General features: G+C 30.2%; 1 protein-coding gene across 6 annotated transcripts in view; it reads left to right on the top strand.

Moving 5' to 3' along the window:
* The window catches only part of LOC126833707 (ras-related protein Rap-2c), a 91,582-nt gene that overhangs the window by 42,530 nt on the left and 30,951 nt on the right, over positions 1 to 18,101 (top strand). For 4 of the 6 annotated variants that reach the window (XM_050565195.1, XM_050565197.1, XM_050565196.1 and 1 more), the window contains exon 2: positions 2,575 to 2,644. The exons of the other annotated variants lie outside the window; for them this stretch is intronic. The gene's annotated coding sequence lies outside the window, so the exon portion shown is untranslated. The remainder of the gene's footprint in view (positions 1 to 2,574; positions 2,645 to 18,101) is intronic. 6 annotated transcript variants of the gene reach the window in all.

Genomic DNA, 18,101 nt, shown 5'->3' with positions numbered 1-18,101 from the left:
CTAGCAAATCTGGAAAGTCTTAATACTAGTATAAAGAGGAAAACGATATATTTCAATCATTATTAAATCACACACTTACATTGACATAGTAAAATAATTTAAGTAAACTGGTACTTTTAATGCAGTACGTTTTGTTAAAACACTTAACGACGCGACGGTTTCGACGCAGTGATAATATTAATAGGTAATGAAAAACCAAAATACTTCCGACAGTAGAAAAAACTTGTTTTTTCAATGAAAAATACAGTGTGTTCATTAAAAATGAACGCACTAAATTAATGGTCGAACTTTGTAATGTAATAACATTTTTAACTCGCCTACTCCCATAAAACAAAGAAACTGTCCCATTTTATGCTTAAATTAGCCCGCCTTAGTATTTAATCAGTAGAAATTCATTAACTACTGAGTTATTTTACCGATATAGTGTATTACAATTTGTTTGTAATACAATTTTTCAAATATTGCTGTTATTTTTTTTCCGTTCCTTACTAAAAAACTCTCAAAAATAGACTCAACAATGAGTCAACACAGTGTTTTGCTAATGAATATGTTTTAGACATAACTTAATCCTCCTGTTTAACATTTGACTCTTAAACTTCGCCAATTAAATTAAAACACACAACATATTATTGTTCATTACCTGCAGTTCTTTAATTATAAGCAGCAAAATATAGGTCAAAACTACCTTTTCTAAGGGTTCAGAGTGATCATTTTTCATATTTTGGCAAAATTAGATCTATAGTAATATCCGCTACCAACCAAATAGAAATATATAACATTTTATTATTATATAAAATTTCCAATTGTTTCAGTTAGCACATTGAAAAAATGTTTATTGCAGTTTAACAAAAGTATACGTGTACCCTTACTGTAAGTAACTAACCAACGTTGAAAGCAGCTGAACCTTGTTGTAATATAATGCAAATATTATTTTAATCATTACTTTAAGATAATATTTCCAAGTAAACTTCAGCCCAACTTATATTGATATAATATAATGAGTGTATTTTTCTTAACAATACATTATTATTAACAATTTGTTAAAAAAACAGAATAATACTAAACAGCAAAATTAAATTATTGTGGTAGTGATGGTAATAACATTTCAATAAGTGTTGTAATATCTAGTAAACAAATTATAAAATAGTTGAAATTGTATGTAGTACCATGCTTAAAAACTCACATTTTTGCAAGAAACGATTATGGTTTCTGACAAAGAACCATTTCGTTTTCCCGAAAATTTCCTTTATAGGAAGCCTATTTACCATATTAATGTGAATAACATGCAAAACGTATTAAGGAAAAAATTAAAAATATGACTAAAATAAATTTACCGAGATATATTTACAATCCAATTATACGTAATGGGATAATCCCGGTTTACTTAAAATACTTTAAAAAAATACTTAACGCGTTTTAACACTTCAGTCGTGCGTGGAAAACGTGAAATGGCCTCTGGTAAAACATAAAAAAATAAAACATATTTTATATCTGGAGCTTTTAAATTGAGCGCTAAACGTCACACTTAAATGCGGTGGCCATATTTTTTACATGAAAAACACTTGTCCCTTGTTTTGTATCGCCGCAATGTCTTTGTTTTAATACAACCGTATTCCCCACCCCAAAGTTAAAACTGTAATATTCACAGAGCAAAATACTTTCGAATCACATTATTTTTTTTCTCAGATAGAGCAAAAGTAAAAATATAATTTTTTCTGGTAATATAAAAAATTAAACTAGTCAAGTATCATTTTCATAGGTTTTTTTAAAACTATTTTTATAATTTTATGAAATAACCTTATCAACAGTATTATAGTAAATATTAAATTTAAAATAAAAACTCTAAACAAACGTTTACCCCTTTTAGCAAACCGTGAATAAACAATGAATCTATGTTTTAATGATTACTTAGTAGAACAGAGTACTTATCTTAAAATATAATAATATTAACCGTAAAGAAAATGCAACTATAAGAAAAAATTTCATAGGTCGTTTATCGTTGGCATAACTTAGTTTGTTATATTACTAAAGTTTCTTTGACGTTGTTTTAAATGTTGTCAAGTATATTTTCCATCGCCCGAATAGTTGAAATTAATTATAACACATTCTATATGGCTTCGAAAGTCTAGTTTCACTTGCTGTGTATAGTTTAATAACTTAACTCATTAAAATTGTATTTTAAACTTCTACCGAGATCGGGTTATAACAGAATTATACAGTAGAAATTAAATGTATATAATTTTATACTAAAATAATTAATAAATGCGACACATTTGGCGGCTTGTATATTAAACTATTGTAAGTGTACATATAATTTAAAAAAAACATGTTCCTTGAGATTGCGTAAGCAATTATTGTTTATTGGTGAAATTTCGAATGTAATTTGTTTATGTTATTTACATTAAACGAATAATATGTTAATTTTTTTTTTTTTGGAAATGTGTATGATTTAACTTTGATTGACAAAGTTATTTTGTGCGATATACATGTATAATAAAATATATATTATAACATGCATATTACAATGTATTGACGTTCAATGGATTGTTAAGCAACATTTTATGTTTTTTACAGTTGAACGCAAGCGACAATTAAAGTGTCAGAAACACACCTGACACCACAGTGTTCGACGTCGATAAAAAGGGTATGTTTTCAAAGTTTTTTTATTGGTTACCCACAATCGTACAAGTTAAATGAAAATGAAGCATATTATTTTCTTTATTCGAGTTTTAAACACATTCAACCGTTAAAAAAAAAAAAATATATATATATATATATGTATATTATGAAATTTGTTCCGCTATTTTAGTTATTAATAACGACTTCTGGGCTTTTTAATAAGTAGCTATTTACTTTCAATAAGAGCGCTGCAAAATCCAATATATTGTATATATATATATATATAAATTGGGTTTTGGGTTACACGTAAACAAATGTACAAGTAGAGGGAGGGCAGAGCATCTAGATCGCATTACTTATTTAACGGATCCCCCTGACTACGGCCCGAGCAGTTACAAGATTGCCTGCCATTGGTTAAGTGCCGTTTAAACCTAAATGAAATGGAATAATTTATTAAGAGTCGGTTTTTCATTACCGGTGAACCGTAACTACCCCGGATTAATTATTCTCAACGTACAACTCGTAAGATAGTAGCGTCATTATAGTCTTATATTGAAGAAATTAACAAATAATAGAAACAAAATCGTTTTCGTTTGATAATAAAATAAAATATTTTTATTGTTATAAACAAAAAAAGAGATAGTAAAAATGGTGACATGAAATTTAAGCTTATAGTGGTCAATGAACACAAAGTGATAGAATTAAACTACCATTCCTTCACCGGTATTTGGTTCAAGTTTTGGTTTTACTTTTTTTTTAATTATTTTTTTGTAAATCCATCCAATTTTAATTTTTAGCATTAAACATTTTTAAGTACAGGTCAGGATTCTGATGATTTTAATGATAAAACATTATGCTATATTCGGTATTTATTTTGTCGCAGGAAAATTGGATGTTCAACATTTTTGGACAAACTACATTTAATTAGAAAACGATATACTAAAATAAGACAGTAAACACATTTGGGCAAGTTAATTCTTCTTTCTGAACACATTTGGCAGCAGTATTTGTTGAAGCTGTACGGCAATGGATCTAATTGCCTGTTAGCATTTCCACAATACCGCGTGTGTTCCAGAAAACCCAATCGAAAAACAATGGTCTATATTTTTTTCCTTTTATGCTTGCACTTATGCTGTACGCTGTCTTCAACCATTGCTTGTTTTTAATTTTAACGCCTAATGGTTTTCTAAAACTTATTTGATATTTTTCCACAACATATTATCATTTGACGTCCACCTATTCCGTTGCGCTTGCTCCGTTGACCGGTCAAATACCAACGACACATTAAATGTATAACCCACAGGCAAGTATAGTGGAGTTAATACGTTTTCAATAGAAGCACATCACGCGCTAGGATTCTTTGGAAGATGTTGTAATTTTTATTACGAGCATTCGCGAGAATGTCAATGATGTAATAAATTTTTCAGTTCTTCATATCGCCCACCGTCCTTTCTTTTTTGTAGCATCACACCCGAGCTGCTTCAGACTCGAGTTGAGCGTTTACTCACACACATGTCAACAAGTCAAGTATTATGGTTTATATTTTTTGTTAATAACACTTCAAAATGAAATAAACCAAATAATATCTCAAACGGAATAATATTAAAAATGTCTCAAGATCGTTGTCAAAATAAGTCGAGTCAAATATATATTTAAGCAATGAAAACCCTCTTATCATTGATCAAAGCTCAATGACAGTAAGGACTACAGTTATAACATAAATCATATACTAATTGAACCGTAATTTTTTGGTTAACAGTTGGAAAGTTGTGTGAGAAATATTTATATATAACGTAATCGGCTTTCGATCTCTAACTTTAGTTTTTTAATTTTCGGTTTTTTTCTGGTTTCGGTCACCAAACGCATCCACACGATTAGGCCAATAGACCGTTCCGTCTCGGTTAAGTAGTTCAAAGTGTGATCAATGGCCCTAAAACGTACGGCAATTAATACCTACGGTATTAGCTTTGCTAAAGGTCTGAGCGGCGGTGCTAATGAAGCTGTAGTTAATCATACCGAATTCGACTGTACCGATAATTATCATGTACACACAGATCCTCTATGAACCTGCTCCGACATACTTCTAAGTATCTAATGTATATAACATATATACATAGATTATGTCACGCTACTATTTGCCTTTAAGTACCTAATGTATGTTAAGGGCAAACGGTAGCTGACCCGTGTATCGTTTTTATTCGTGGGTGAAGTGTACACGACATCTGAAAACCGGAAATTCAGTTGTACAATGATTTATTACAAGGCATATGAATAACTCTCACAGAGTCCCCGTACAGGTAGATGTAGAGATGTATAATTATTCTTGTTTTCTTCCAAAAAAAATTAATACTAAATTGAGTTTTTCTCTTAATAAGTGCTCCGTATCGTCGAACAGACTATTAATTATAAAAAAATTAATTATTATTATTATAATAATTGTGATTTCGTAAAAAATAATAATGATACCGTTCTAACACAAAAGGTTTCAAATTTATAACTAAAGGAAACGCCATTTTAATAATGAAGCCGGATAAAAAAAGAATGGTCTCTTTTTTTTTTTTTTGTCATGGACTTCGTTGTTGACGGACAAAGGTGTACGTAGACCGGAGATCGAGTTCTCTCCCAAACGAACCCTTTAAATAGAACTTGCTAAAAAAAACAAAAAGCGCAACAATACGCGTAGATATATCTGTATAATAAACATTACAAGATATGAAACGGCACCGTAAAATCAGCTCTAGCAAACATAGCGAATAATGTTACCTATATATTTATTATTATTAAGAAAATGTATGAATTTGTACACGCCCAACCTTGTAGTCCAGTTAATTAATTGCAATTGCTTATTCATAGGTATTAATCATAAATAATATATAGAATTTATGCTTTTTCACTCATTGAAAATTTCATTAAAAATTGATTTTTTCTCACAAAGAACTCGTGTATTGAAATAACTGATATTTCATTTATATTATAAGTTGTGGTCATGGTTGAATGGGTCAAAATAATTTGTATGGAATTTTAAAGAGAACTCTTTTTAACGATATTTTCAAATAATGCTTAATGGTATAGAACTTATACATTCAATTCAAGTATGAAGATTTGAGTTTTAACTTAGTTCAGTTTAAAAATAATACTGAATAATTAATTAACTGGAGTAGTTTAATGTTAAGATAAAAAAAAAACCCGTTTCACTCCATTTTAAAAATTGATTTGATAGTTTTTAAGTTACTTTACAAACTAAATAGTTACTTTTGTAATGTATTATGTTAATTAGATATTATATAAATAAATACAAATCATATCTTGTAAGACAAAAATGAACCTTAAATCAAACTTGTTAATTCGTTAAGGCCCAATTGCTCAAGTTTAAAATATATACATGCACCAATAGCTTTTTTAGTGGTTCATATAATTGCCTCTACACTCTGACACAACTTTACAAATTGCAATCTTTTTTATGTTTGTTGGGTGTTTTGTTAGATAACGTTTGGAGTAGATACAATTAATTTACACACATTTATTTTAATATATCAAGTAGAAACATATTATCCGTTCGTTAAACAATTTCAACAAGTAATGCAAGTATATTTTCGCTCTTGTAATTTTAAATTTGTCTTAATAGTTGAACAATTCGATCGCAAGTATTTAATTATGTTTATAATGCTCTAAAAAAAAAGTTACACATTAATCATTAAATGGGTATGTAAAATGCTTGTAAGTCTTGTTACCGCAGTAGGTAATATCAATTTATTGATAGTAAATACAATTTGGGAATCCCTTCCCCGAGACGAAGCGGGAAATTAATTAATATTTATTTAGCTCAGTTTTGTGACATACAAGGACTAATATTCAAATTAAAAGCAGTGATTAAACGCTTACCAAAAACGTACTAAATATATATTTTTTTTAATTTATACCGACCAAAATATATTTTTTAAAAGTCGTTTTTAATTGATATATTTGTAATTCTGTGCACGCGTACAATGTGAATTTTGTGAACAAAATTGCGCTAGGTTTTTTTTCAAAGTACGAATTTAACAATAAAAATACAATTTTTAAACGTATTCAAATATTAACACGATACCCTTTTTTAAATTAATTAAATAAAAGTGCTTGCGCTCCTTTTACAATTTATCTCACATTTCTACCGAAATCTCTTTTATGTTTGGATACATGCTCAAAATTATCTCAGGAATTCGTTTATTAAACTTCTATATATATTGTTCATATGTCTACATGTAATCCGGTTTATCTTTGTCGTTCTATGGGGAAGTATACGGGAAAGATCAGCCAGAACGCTCTAAATGATACGGTCGTTGACAAAAATAATATGGAAATATTATTAATAATAATAATAACGGTTTGAAGGACTCCAAAGCAAACGAATACGATATTATTATTGCATGTCATGCCATATGGATTCATACAGGGTGTATCACGTTGATTGGATACCCTGTACGTGCGGTAGCAGAACTTCTAGGCAACATCAAAGTCCGTATTTGTTGTACACGAGGTTCTATACACATTGTGTATTTATTATGAAATTTATGTTATAATGAAATTGCCTTACGGTAGACAATTTGGTTTTGACCGAACGGAACACAGTGTACCTCGATAATACTACATTTTATTTAACTTGTCCGTTTATAAAAATCGTCCGCAATAACCGGCTCCTTCGTCTAACCCCGGACCCGACCGTACTTGGACGACCGCTGTAGCCGGACAATAATAATCTATTCAATTCACGTGCCGTTAGCCAATATAAGGGCGAACCGTTAAAACGAGAGAGTAATAAAAACGAAAATAAAAAAATACCCCCCCACACACACACACACAAGTGTAGCATACAAAACTGTTCTGGGGCGCGTCCTTTATGCGGTTCAATTATTTGTCACTCTACATCACGCGCACCTATTGAACAAAATATATCAATTAGTTTCACCGAGATTGTCGAGCGGTTGCTTTTGTTGTTATTCGGCCATTGTGGAAATAAAAGACTTAATTATTTTTTAATTCGGTCGGTTCGCAATATTGTTAGACCAGTTTGTTATTCCAACGGCAGTCGCGACACAAAAACAATAAAATATATCCGTAAACATAAGACGTTAACATTGCTATTGTTCTTGGCGGTAAAAATAAAGCCACTATTTTAAAAATCTCTCGAGTTTAATGAATTGAGAATGATTGCACATAAAAAAAAAGTATATTATATTGGCAGTTGTTGAAGTAAAAAAAAAAAAAATAAGTGTCGAGCCGTGCCATCCGTTAGCATTTATTATATTCCCACTCGTGTGTACGTTATGTTGCATTTGATATATTACATTATGCATAAACTATAGTTCAAAAGTCATTGTTAAATAATGAATAACGGCGGCTCGTGTAGAAGAGTTCACATAGCATTCCATAAAACATATCTCTAAAATAGATATAGATATACAGTGGCATGTTGTAGCGTAGCTGGGTTGGGCTCAAGTCTTACAAGTACATTAGTAAAACTCCCATATTTAGGATAGTTTCCGATGTTAAATTAATATTGATTCTTTAGAGAAAATTTAAGTTAGGAACGATTATTGACAGGCTCCAATTATTGTGGTCAATCTTGGACACACCCTCCCCTATCCTATTATTAATACAAAATGATATATATGTATATATAAATATTGACGTTTATCGATACTATATTTCTTAAATATTCCATACAATTTTGGAATTAGTTTTAAGATCCAAAATGTGTTGATTTTTAGGGCTTTTTCTCGATTTTGGAGGGGAAATGGTAATCTATTTAAACGTTTTGGGTATAAATCTACATTATATGTATATAATACATTTAATACATTATATGTTATAGTTAAATATAGTTGGATTAACTAAAATTATCATTAATATTGATAAACACAATAAATTTATCGATGAAATAACTAAATAAACAGTTCTGACAACTAGAAGTTCAGTTACTATTTATTAAGTTATTCCAACTATGTATAGTATTCTGTGTTGAACCTATTTGGTTCTCAAAGCTTCATGTTATCCCGTCATGAAGTATCACTCCATTATAATATAATTATTATAACACAGTTACTATGTTACACACTATTATGTTACACGTATTGTTGACAACTCGACCATTATACAAAAAATTAAAAACTTGACTGATCACCAAAAAAAAAAAAAAATATATAATAACCAAAAAATAACTTACAGTGAAACTGGTTTGTGCGAAATTCTTACCTATCAAAAGGTTTTACTTTTTATAATTTTTAACCCCTTTCGAGCATCCAACTCGAAAAACGATGTGTTTTAACTTTTAGCTGAATATTCCGCGCTTGATTACAATGCAAAATTATTTTTTACATTTATTTTTAGTTTTAAGTAAGTATTTTTTTTTTTTTATTATTAGTCGTGAACACTATTTATACTGTTGTCGAAACTAGGGCTCGACTTTTTTTCTAAAAACACACGTGTAACTTTAATCCAAGTTGTATACAAAAACCAAAAAGAAGAGAATTACTGAAATAAATACAATAGTAAGACGTGCGTGTGTTTGGTACGAGTTGCTGAAAATATATTATTCGAATTATTTATCGTTTGTGCACGTTTAATTCATTAGCAATGTAATGAAAAGTTTCGCATAATTTTCTCACGAACACCTGTTTCTCGAGTTTTTGTCCCGTCTTTCAACTGCCCCCGCCTTCCCTGCCATATCACCGGCACGATGTCTTCTACCTTTCTGCTTTGTCCGTCTGAAACTAACACCAAGAATAAACGGATTCGCAATTGCATCAACAGCTTTTCACAAATTCGTTTACACACGACGGCTCTTAATTATTTCCCCATCCTAATAGGATACATTATTACCCTTCTCGGCGTTCTTAATTAACATTTATTTACACCGAAGTTATAAGCACCTCCGCCAGTTGTCTTATTAAATTACTTCAAAGTTCAAGTTGGAAAACAATTATTAAATGTATATTCAGTATACCGGTAAAACTGGTAGTAATAAAACTATCTACATTTGTAAAAATGTATTATCTACACTCATTCTGATACATCAGCGACATATTACATGTTACTCGAAATAGAATTCAACTTTGTCTTCCTTAAGTATAAATATTTGATTTTCAGTATTTGAAATTTTATTCCTCCACAACTGATTAGATTTTTGAAAATAATTATTGGAAAAATATATGACTCTTCGATAGTACTGAAACAAAACTGACCAACTGCGTTTATTCAATATAACGACACATCTTCAAGAAACGCTGGTAAAAGACATTCTAGCCGCAAAAAACAATTTAGGATTTCTCAGAAAAAAACAATGCAAAAACAGATTATGACAATTTAATCTTGTAAAAATATTGTCATCGCTTTTTTTAATGTAATTATTTTACACCTAAAATTGTGGACAATGACGTTTTAAATGACTATATAATTAGAATAAACCTTTATGCTCGTTTTATTGAGAACCATTTTCATAATATTATATTTTGCTGGCGCGGAACTATATTCCTATAGAAATATTTCATTCTGTTATAAACAGGAAAATTCTCAGAAATTTTTTTTATTACATTTCAAAATAATAAATGCTTTTGTTAGCGTTTCTTAAAAAAAACAATTTCACGAAAAATCCATGACCAATTATAAATAACCGTCTGAAAAAAAATGTTTTATCCAACTGTTAAATCATTTTAATTGTTACAATAACGACATTGGACAATGAATGGTATATTATTGTATATATATTTATATACAAGATGTTGTAAAAAAGATATAAATTGATCACGCTTCTTTTATATTTTATTTAAAGAAATATCAAAGTAAATATAAAACAAAAGCTACGCGAACAATCAAAAGTAAATTATGAATATTTACTATTCTTAATTAAAAATAAAATACGAAAAAAAGGTTTCTTTTACGATTCTTTAAGTTTTTTTGTTTACAGGGTTAATAAGAAATATTTGTAATTTTCGTTGACAGGAATATAATTAAAAAATATTTATCCGCCAAATTAAATTAATGTTTTCAATGAAAATGAAATTTAATCTACTACCTAACGATTGTAACTTAATTTATTATTTTATATGTTGAAATACTCTCTAAACTTCGCTGTAGTAATGTTTGAATACATTTTGTTGTTTTTTTTTGTTAATCTTAATTTCAATAATAATTGTTAACAGTAACTAAATTGCTTTTCAACAGAATTGAAAATAATAGATTATAAAGATTAAAATAAACATTCATAAACATGAAAAACCATTATATATCTCAAAAGAAACGCTACATTTCTAAGGAAAGGCTCAGATAATTACTTGTTGAACAAAAGAAAAATATATTTCAAACAAAACAGAACACAGCAGAAGTACAACTTTAGATTATTTTCATTAGTCATGTTTTGTTGTTTTTGTCATTTTACATTTTTCCAAAAAAAACATTTTAGTTATTAGTCTATTTAATGTCTTGATAGTTTATTTAAGGTTTTTCATAGTAATTTTTGTGGAAAAAAAACATGTGCTTTAACCTGGCTTTCTTAGTTTTGCGGTAGGTTTACGGTTGATTGTATATTGTACATATTTTGTGATACATTTTAATTAAATTGTGAAATACAGTGAGTTAGGTATGACACGTCGTGTGTCATACGCGGATTTATGCTTATTAAAAACGATTATGTTAGGCGTAAAATATATTTTTATTTTAATAACATTCGGATTTAACTGTTTAATTCGATAATTAAATTAAGTATATAACCGTGCAAAGTATTATAAATTAGACACAATAATAATATGGTAATGGCTTAATAGATTGTTTGAAAAATAAATATACAAATAATAATTTCAAGGCGAAAAATGATAAAACTAGACCGACTTGTAATTATTTTAATGGAGACATGTTATGCTATGTCGTACTATCTTATATTTAATTTTGTAGCGCCGTAAAAAAAAAAAATAAGAAATATAATAAAATTGCTAAACGTCAAATATCCGAACAACATAATATAACATGGTTGTGTTTTATGATAACAGTAATACGCCCACTCTAAACAGCAATAAAATGTGCAAAAGGCGGTTTATATAATAAAAAATACATAGCAAAAATTCAAGTATATTTTATTGTACTTTCTCTCAGCTGTCGTAAAAATATACATTACGCCTAAATTTGTTATTATGTCAGACTGCCAGAGCGGAAATTGCCAGCTTATTGTGTCTACTAGATATTTTACTATTTTATACGGTTTGATAGCTAATTTTGCTTGCAACGCAGTACTGTTAAACACTATATCCGGAAGCCGTCGTATAACTTTTATGTCAAACCCCACCAAATAGATTTCAAATAGTCACGGCTACTTTAGCTGGTTACTTCGGCTTACCGCTTACATTTAGTCGACAATCAAACTATATTATGTTTCAGATAACCATTTAATATCATATTTCATGCCTACCAATAAACGTTTCGAGTGTAGCACCGTTTATGTAACATGTTCGAAATTTAAATAACAAAAAATGTTGTAACAAATAAAATTTCTATAGCTTTGAGTTATTCCAAATCATCTAGAGTGGATAAAGAGAAACAATCGGTTTGCATTTGTCTATAAAAATTTGCCAAAATCAAGCTACATTTTTAATGGAGCTCCTTCCCAATTTTTCTCTATACTCTCTTATTGTCTATTTGCATAGGTATAACAAGTGGCCATGTAATATTATAAAAAGTTTTGTTACAAACACTGTGACACGAGAATTTAATATATATATATATATATATATATATATATATATATATACGTTACCGTTTAAGTTTCAAAATTTGAAAAGAGTTCTGGTTGAATACTAAAAATGGTAATATACATATATTTGATAACTTTATGTCTTGCGTATAACTGTAAAAAAAAATGAACAAAATCGGTTTCAAAAAGAAAAACTACAAATTATTATAAAAGAAATTTAATATCTTGCCCCCTAAATTGATCACCCTGTAAATATGAGTTGTAACAATGTGGAATTCAGAATATGGTGCCCGCAAAACTCATGCTTGGAGTATTTCAACCCTTACAGGAGACATCTATGCGGGTACTGTACCCTGAACTTTATCGAATTCTCTATTATTGTATTATTTCTTTTATTATTTAGCGCGGGCAACGTTCTTCCACAAGTCTTTTGGCGATATGTGACTAAACACTCGAGGCTAGTGTAGTTTGGTAAATAAACTTCACGAGTGAATACCTATTTATTATTTGATACGAGACCGGTGGACCGAGGCGTAGCACACCGGTTAATTCAACCCCTGGGCTGAACGAGGATGCGATCCGACACAGACACATTATTGTCATCATTAAGGCAACGTCGAAGAAGCCGGCGGTGTTGTGTAATAGTCTTGGTTACATCTGCCGAAGAAGAAGGAAACGCGGTACCGTATATTCTCGTTACCCGTGTCTGTACGAACACCAAAGGATGCTTTAGGCGTATTTACACGGCTGGTTGACTCTTTACCGGAGTTCTGCCTGGAAATTTTACTTCTTTTACTAACATTTCATAACAACATATAGACATGTACTCGTAGTTTGAGTGAATGTGTGTATGTGTGAGTGTGTCTGTATTTTTGTTTATAAAATAATAACATATTATTCGTAGCGAAGACATTCGAATAAAAGCTAAAAGTTTGCCAAAGACGCGTTTGTCGCGGAACTTTGGATATATGTACTGGATAATATGTAATAATATATTCGTATTCGTATTATATGCAAAAGCAATTATACAATATTGCTATACAGTTTCGTATAAAACGTGTTTTGATTATATTTCTGTCAGTCGAAAACTTTTAATCCACCACTGCCCGTTCTGATAAATCTCGCTTTTAGTCAATACTGGAGAAATCAAGCCGTCGTTTGCAAGTCATACTGACATGTGAGTTTTTTTAGATATTATTTGTTTGTTGTATTGTTGTTAAGAAGGAACAGTTAAAAAGTAATCACTGTCGCAATTTTTTATTACATTTTTTTGAACTTGAGGTCTTTTTACAATGGTTCAAAATTTGCAATCTTAGTAAATATACTTTGCCCAACGCGATTAAGAAGATATTCCAAAATGACAAAAATCGGCCATTAAAGCCGCCAGAGTGGGCGCTTCAAGCAAATATTGCTCGGATCACCGTATTTTTCACAAGATTGACAAACAAAAACTCTTACCGAGTCATAGCTATAAATAACTTGAGATGACTATTAGGTACTATACATTCACACTAGAAGTAATTCTCTGCGTAGGTTTCAGTATGTTTGAAACTTGTCTGTGTTCGGTTGAGTGAACGAATGTAAAAAAAATTTAAAAACAAAGAGCCTTTTAAGGTTCAATTCGAATCAACTTAGTTGTGTAATTAACGAAAGTTTTGCATTGTATTGGACAATTCGCTTTTTTGGAATTTTTCGCGATAAAAACAATAAACATACATAAATCTTTGCCCGGTTCTGCTGACATATATAAATTCAACAAGTATGCATGTATGTACACTGCAATTTATTTACGGAGATAGAGAAAGCATTTTATCGGTGCGGTGGCGTAAAACAGACATTCTTGCTTTTGGTCGTGTGACATAGTAAAATATTTAGTGCTTTACAGCAGCAGAGTAGGTAATAATGTGTTTCCTGAAACATGTTACACATGCAAACAAAAATGTGTGTGTTGCCCTTTTTAAAAGACGGATAACAAAAGCTGACGGGTTATGCCCACACAATGTAAAATTTGCCTGTAGTTCCACGAAATTGTTTGAAAATACTAACACTCGGTAGGATATGTCACTGTAAAGTTTAGATTTAATGCAACCGTTATGAATATTACATTTATACGCCCTGTGTATTCTATATCGTCTGGGTAAGATGTCTTGACTTCGATTGGCCGTTTACCCCAAAGCAAGACGCGAGGCCTTCTAAACTATACCGGTAATAGTATACTGTCATGTTATTACACACTACAATAAAATATCCTGTTAAATTAACTGGAATCAAGTTAACAGCTATCATCAGAACACAATGGTTACTCTTTGATTGATTGATTTCGGAAACAGCTGACTGACGCTTCTTTTTTTCTGTCTACATTATTGTTTTTTTAGGGTTTTCCTCCAAATGGGTTTTTACTTTGCAAACACTTTATCTAATACATTTTCCGATCTCACTCTCGCGATAAAAAATAGCTTTAATTTCATTATTTAAAAAGTTTACAAAGTTCAAGTGCCATAGTTAAGCGGATAATAACATTATTTACGGGTTTTCTAGTTTTTTGACCTTTATAAATTGTATACAGACCAAAAACAAACAAATACACAATTCAGTTCTTTATTAAAACAACAGGTATTCTAGTCGGTTGATACAGACATACGACTATGAATCTGTTTTTTATACATGTTGGTAAACTCAGATAACAAAGTCGTCGTTAGATGTTTAAGTGAATTTAATTTGTTTGTTTATTTTTGTTACTACAAAAGTATTTCTATAATAGTAGTGACGTATAGATGTACATTTTTTTCTTATTTAATAAATCCAATTATATTACACACCTAACACCTGTTTTTGAAACAAATCTAAAAGTACATATCAAAATAAAGCACACTTATGTATTCTTCTATATATTCCAATGCACGTAATTAATATATTTGATTTGTTAATTGCAAAAAGGGACCTTAGAAAATAGAACTTGGCATTCAGTCCGTGTGTGTGTACGAGGTGTTCTTATGTGTATCTGTGTAATTCCTACTGTTGTATCTACATAAAATCACTATTATTGGTTGCATTTTAATTTAGTTGCCGATAATTGCTTGAAAACATTGCTGTACATGCAATTGTATTAATATTTATTTAAATTTTGTTTGTTTTATCACATTACACAACGGCCTTTTCACCGTGACCATAGTGTAACTGACTAAAGTGTTGGCAACGTTTGCCATAGGGTATTTCAAGCTCAGGCATTTGCAGTAAGTAGGGTATAAGTAGCGACGTTAAGCACATCGGCTGTACGTTTGACACTTTTTGGCTCAGAATTTCATAGATTTAAAGCGGTTATTATCGATTTTTATTTTATCCCTCAACTCTTGGTTGTATGGTTAAACTCAAACATACTAGAAGTTTGCTGGCACCATTAAATTTACCCGGGAGCATAAGTTTAGTAATCAAAAGCGATCGAGTCTAATGCATAAATGTACCAAAAGCTACTTGCACTATGTGGACACTATAGCATTTATCAATCCTCTAATAATTTAATATACAAGTACACATAGAGTATAGATAACAAACAAAATTGAATGATCGAAAAATCAAAAAACTTGTATAAACATATTGCTTTTATTTTATTTAAATATAGCTAACCACTTAATTTTGTAATCTCCTATGATTTATGTTTGCAATGTAGCCATTATTGAAGTGCTGTACAATAATTTCAGGATAACGTTTATTTTGTATATGCTTTGATCACGACAAATGTGTCAATATGGAATTATTAACCGGAACTCGGGCTATCTACATACATAATATAGGCTATTTGCAATTAATAAACATAAGAATGTTGAACCGTTTCTTAAAAAATTGTGTCGTCACACAATTTAAATATTTAATGATTTTGCTGCGGAATTGCCGGCCACCAAGTCAACAAATGCCGTTCGACGATTTATTATTCCTATAACTGTCAATAAAATATCACAGTTTAATTGTTATTGTTATTTTTTTTTAAATAAAATTCGTATTCAAAATGGTGCAAATTAAAAAGATACGAATTATTTTGGTTAGTAAAAGTTGAGCATACCTTTAAGCATAAAAAAAAAGGACTAAGAAAATATTTTAATAAGGTTTCCAAGTTAACGACGTGGGGCAAGCCAAGTTATAAGATAAATGTTCAAAAATATGATCGATGACACGGAGGCAATCATCGAGACAGCTGAATGGATAACGTAGTGGCATGACAGTAAAATGCGAATAAACAACTGACGTTTGCTGATGTCACCAACCACATTGTCGTCGACATTAACCACAGGCGGCAAATCACGGTGCAAAGAGGGTGTTACTCTTTCACAGACCGTGGCCGTTAAGCTTAGCTCCTTTATCACAATATAATATTATACAGCACAACTGAGGTCTGAGACCAACGACTCGTAAGCCGGGCAATAGCCTATTAAAACGATCATAGCTTATTCTTCGTCTCAGACTATGGAGAGTATAGCACCGATAACTGTGTGGATCCATCGTGTCAGTCAGCACAATGACGGTCCAAAGACAGTCCTTGGCCGGGGAATTGATTGAAATCGAAAAATACAGCTAACAAGAAAATCGCGTTTGTTTGACGACAATCGAAAAATGGTTTTATTCTTAAAATGGGCTCTCCTTTAAAATAACAAACAACAGCTGTGTGAGTGTACACACTAAAACGGAATACTCGAAAATATAAATTACTCTGCAGCTGAGAACTACTACGCTGCAATAATATTATTATATTAACGATAGCGTTTAATAAGCATAGGCCTGAATACATTAACTCGCCTTCCAATAACTACCAATGGTGCGTGTAATGCTGCCGGCAATGAACGCGAACAATACTTAGTACCGTTCTGTACTGATTAAAAAATACCAACTAAGATTTTGAATTTTCCAAGACGAATTTCCAGAACTAAGAGTTTCGAGAAACAAAAAAAAAATTATCGTTGACACAGAAATGAACGAATTAAAGTGTAAATTAAATGATATTTAGGAGGAAACTAAATTTGAGTATTAAATCAAAAACATTTTTGTCGTTACAATATTTCCATAAACAAATAGGTATTTGTAGCATCGTTATTTTATTCTGGCGTAGTAGCAATAAATGATAGTTAAAATTTATATATATTTTTAATAAAAATGAAACTAAGAGTACTTAAAAATATATTACAATTCATAAAGAATAAATTTGTGTCCAACATTTCCTTAGACGGGTTTTTTTTTCTGAGAATTACGTAATCTACAATGTCAGCAATAAGAAAAAAGATAATTATATACATTTGGTGTAATTTAATGCAGAGTAATTAAAATGTAATAAAACAGAAGCATCTAACGAGATAACTATAATTGTAAGAAAATAATGTAGTTTACAATTCAATAAAACATAAACATTATTGTTTATATATATATATATATATATAAAATAATTAAAAGAATGTTTTCCTCATTAATTTACAGTTACCCCGTCTGAATCTATTGTAATGATAATAATTATATTTGATGTCAAAAGTGCAAACATAAAATTATTTATTATTCAATTTTGGTGCTCAACCCATAGTTTAATCATTTTTGTTTTGCTTAGTGCAATTTTTCCCTAATACTACTATGAAAATTTAATAACTAAATATTTAATTAAGAATTCAGCACGAAACCTTTGTGAACATTTTTGTTCCACTTAACCTTCACCTGCAATAATGGCTTTAGACGCAACTTAGATAAATCAAAAGACGTTTTCAGGGGATTTATCACACAATGACCGTTT

This window comes from Adelges cooleyi, unplaced genomic scaffold, assembly GCF_023614345.1.
Source record: "Adelges cooleyi isolate 19-005CV unplaced genomic scaffold, UGA_ACOO_1.1 ACOO_flye_CR_arks_rails_tigmint_CR_PRNA_2, whole genome shotgun sequence".
Taxonomy (NCBI): Eukaryota; Metazoa; Arthropoda; class Insecta; order Hemiptera; family Adelgidae; genus Adelges; species Adelges cooleyi.
The sequence above is the reverse complement of the archived record's forward strand: the minus strand, read 5'-3'. Positions and strand labels throughout refer to the sequence as shown.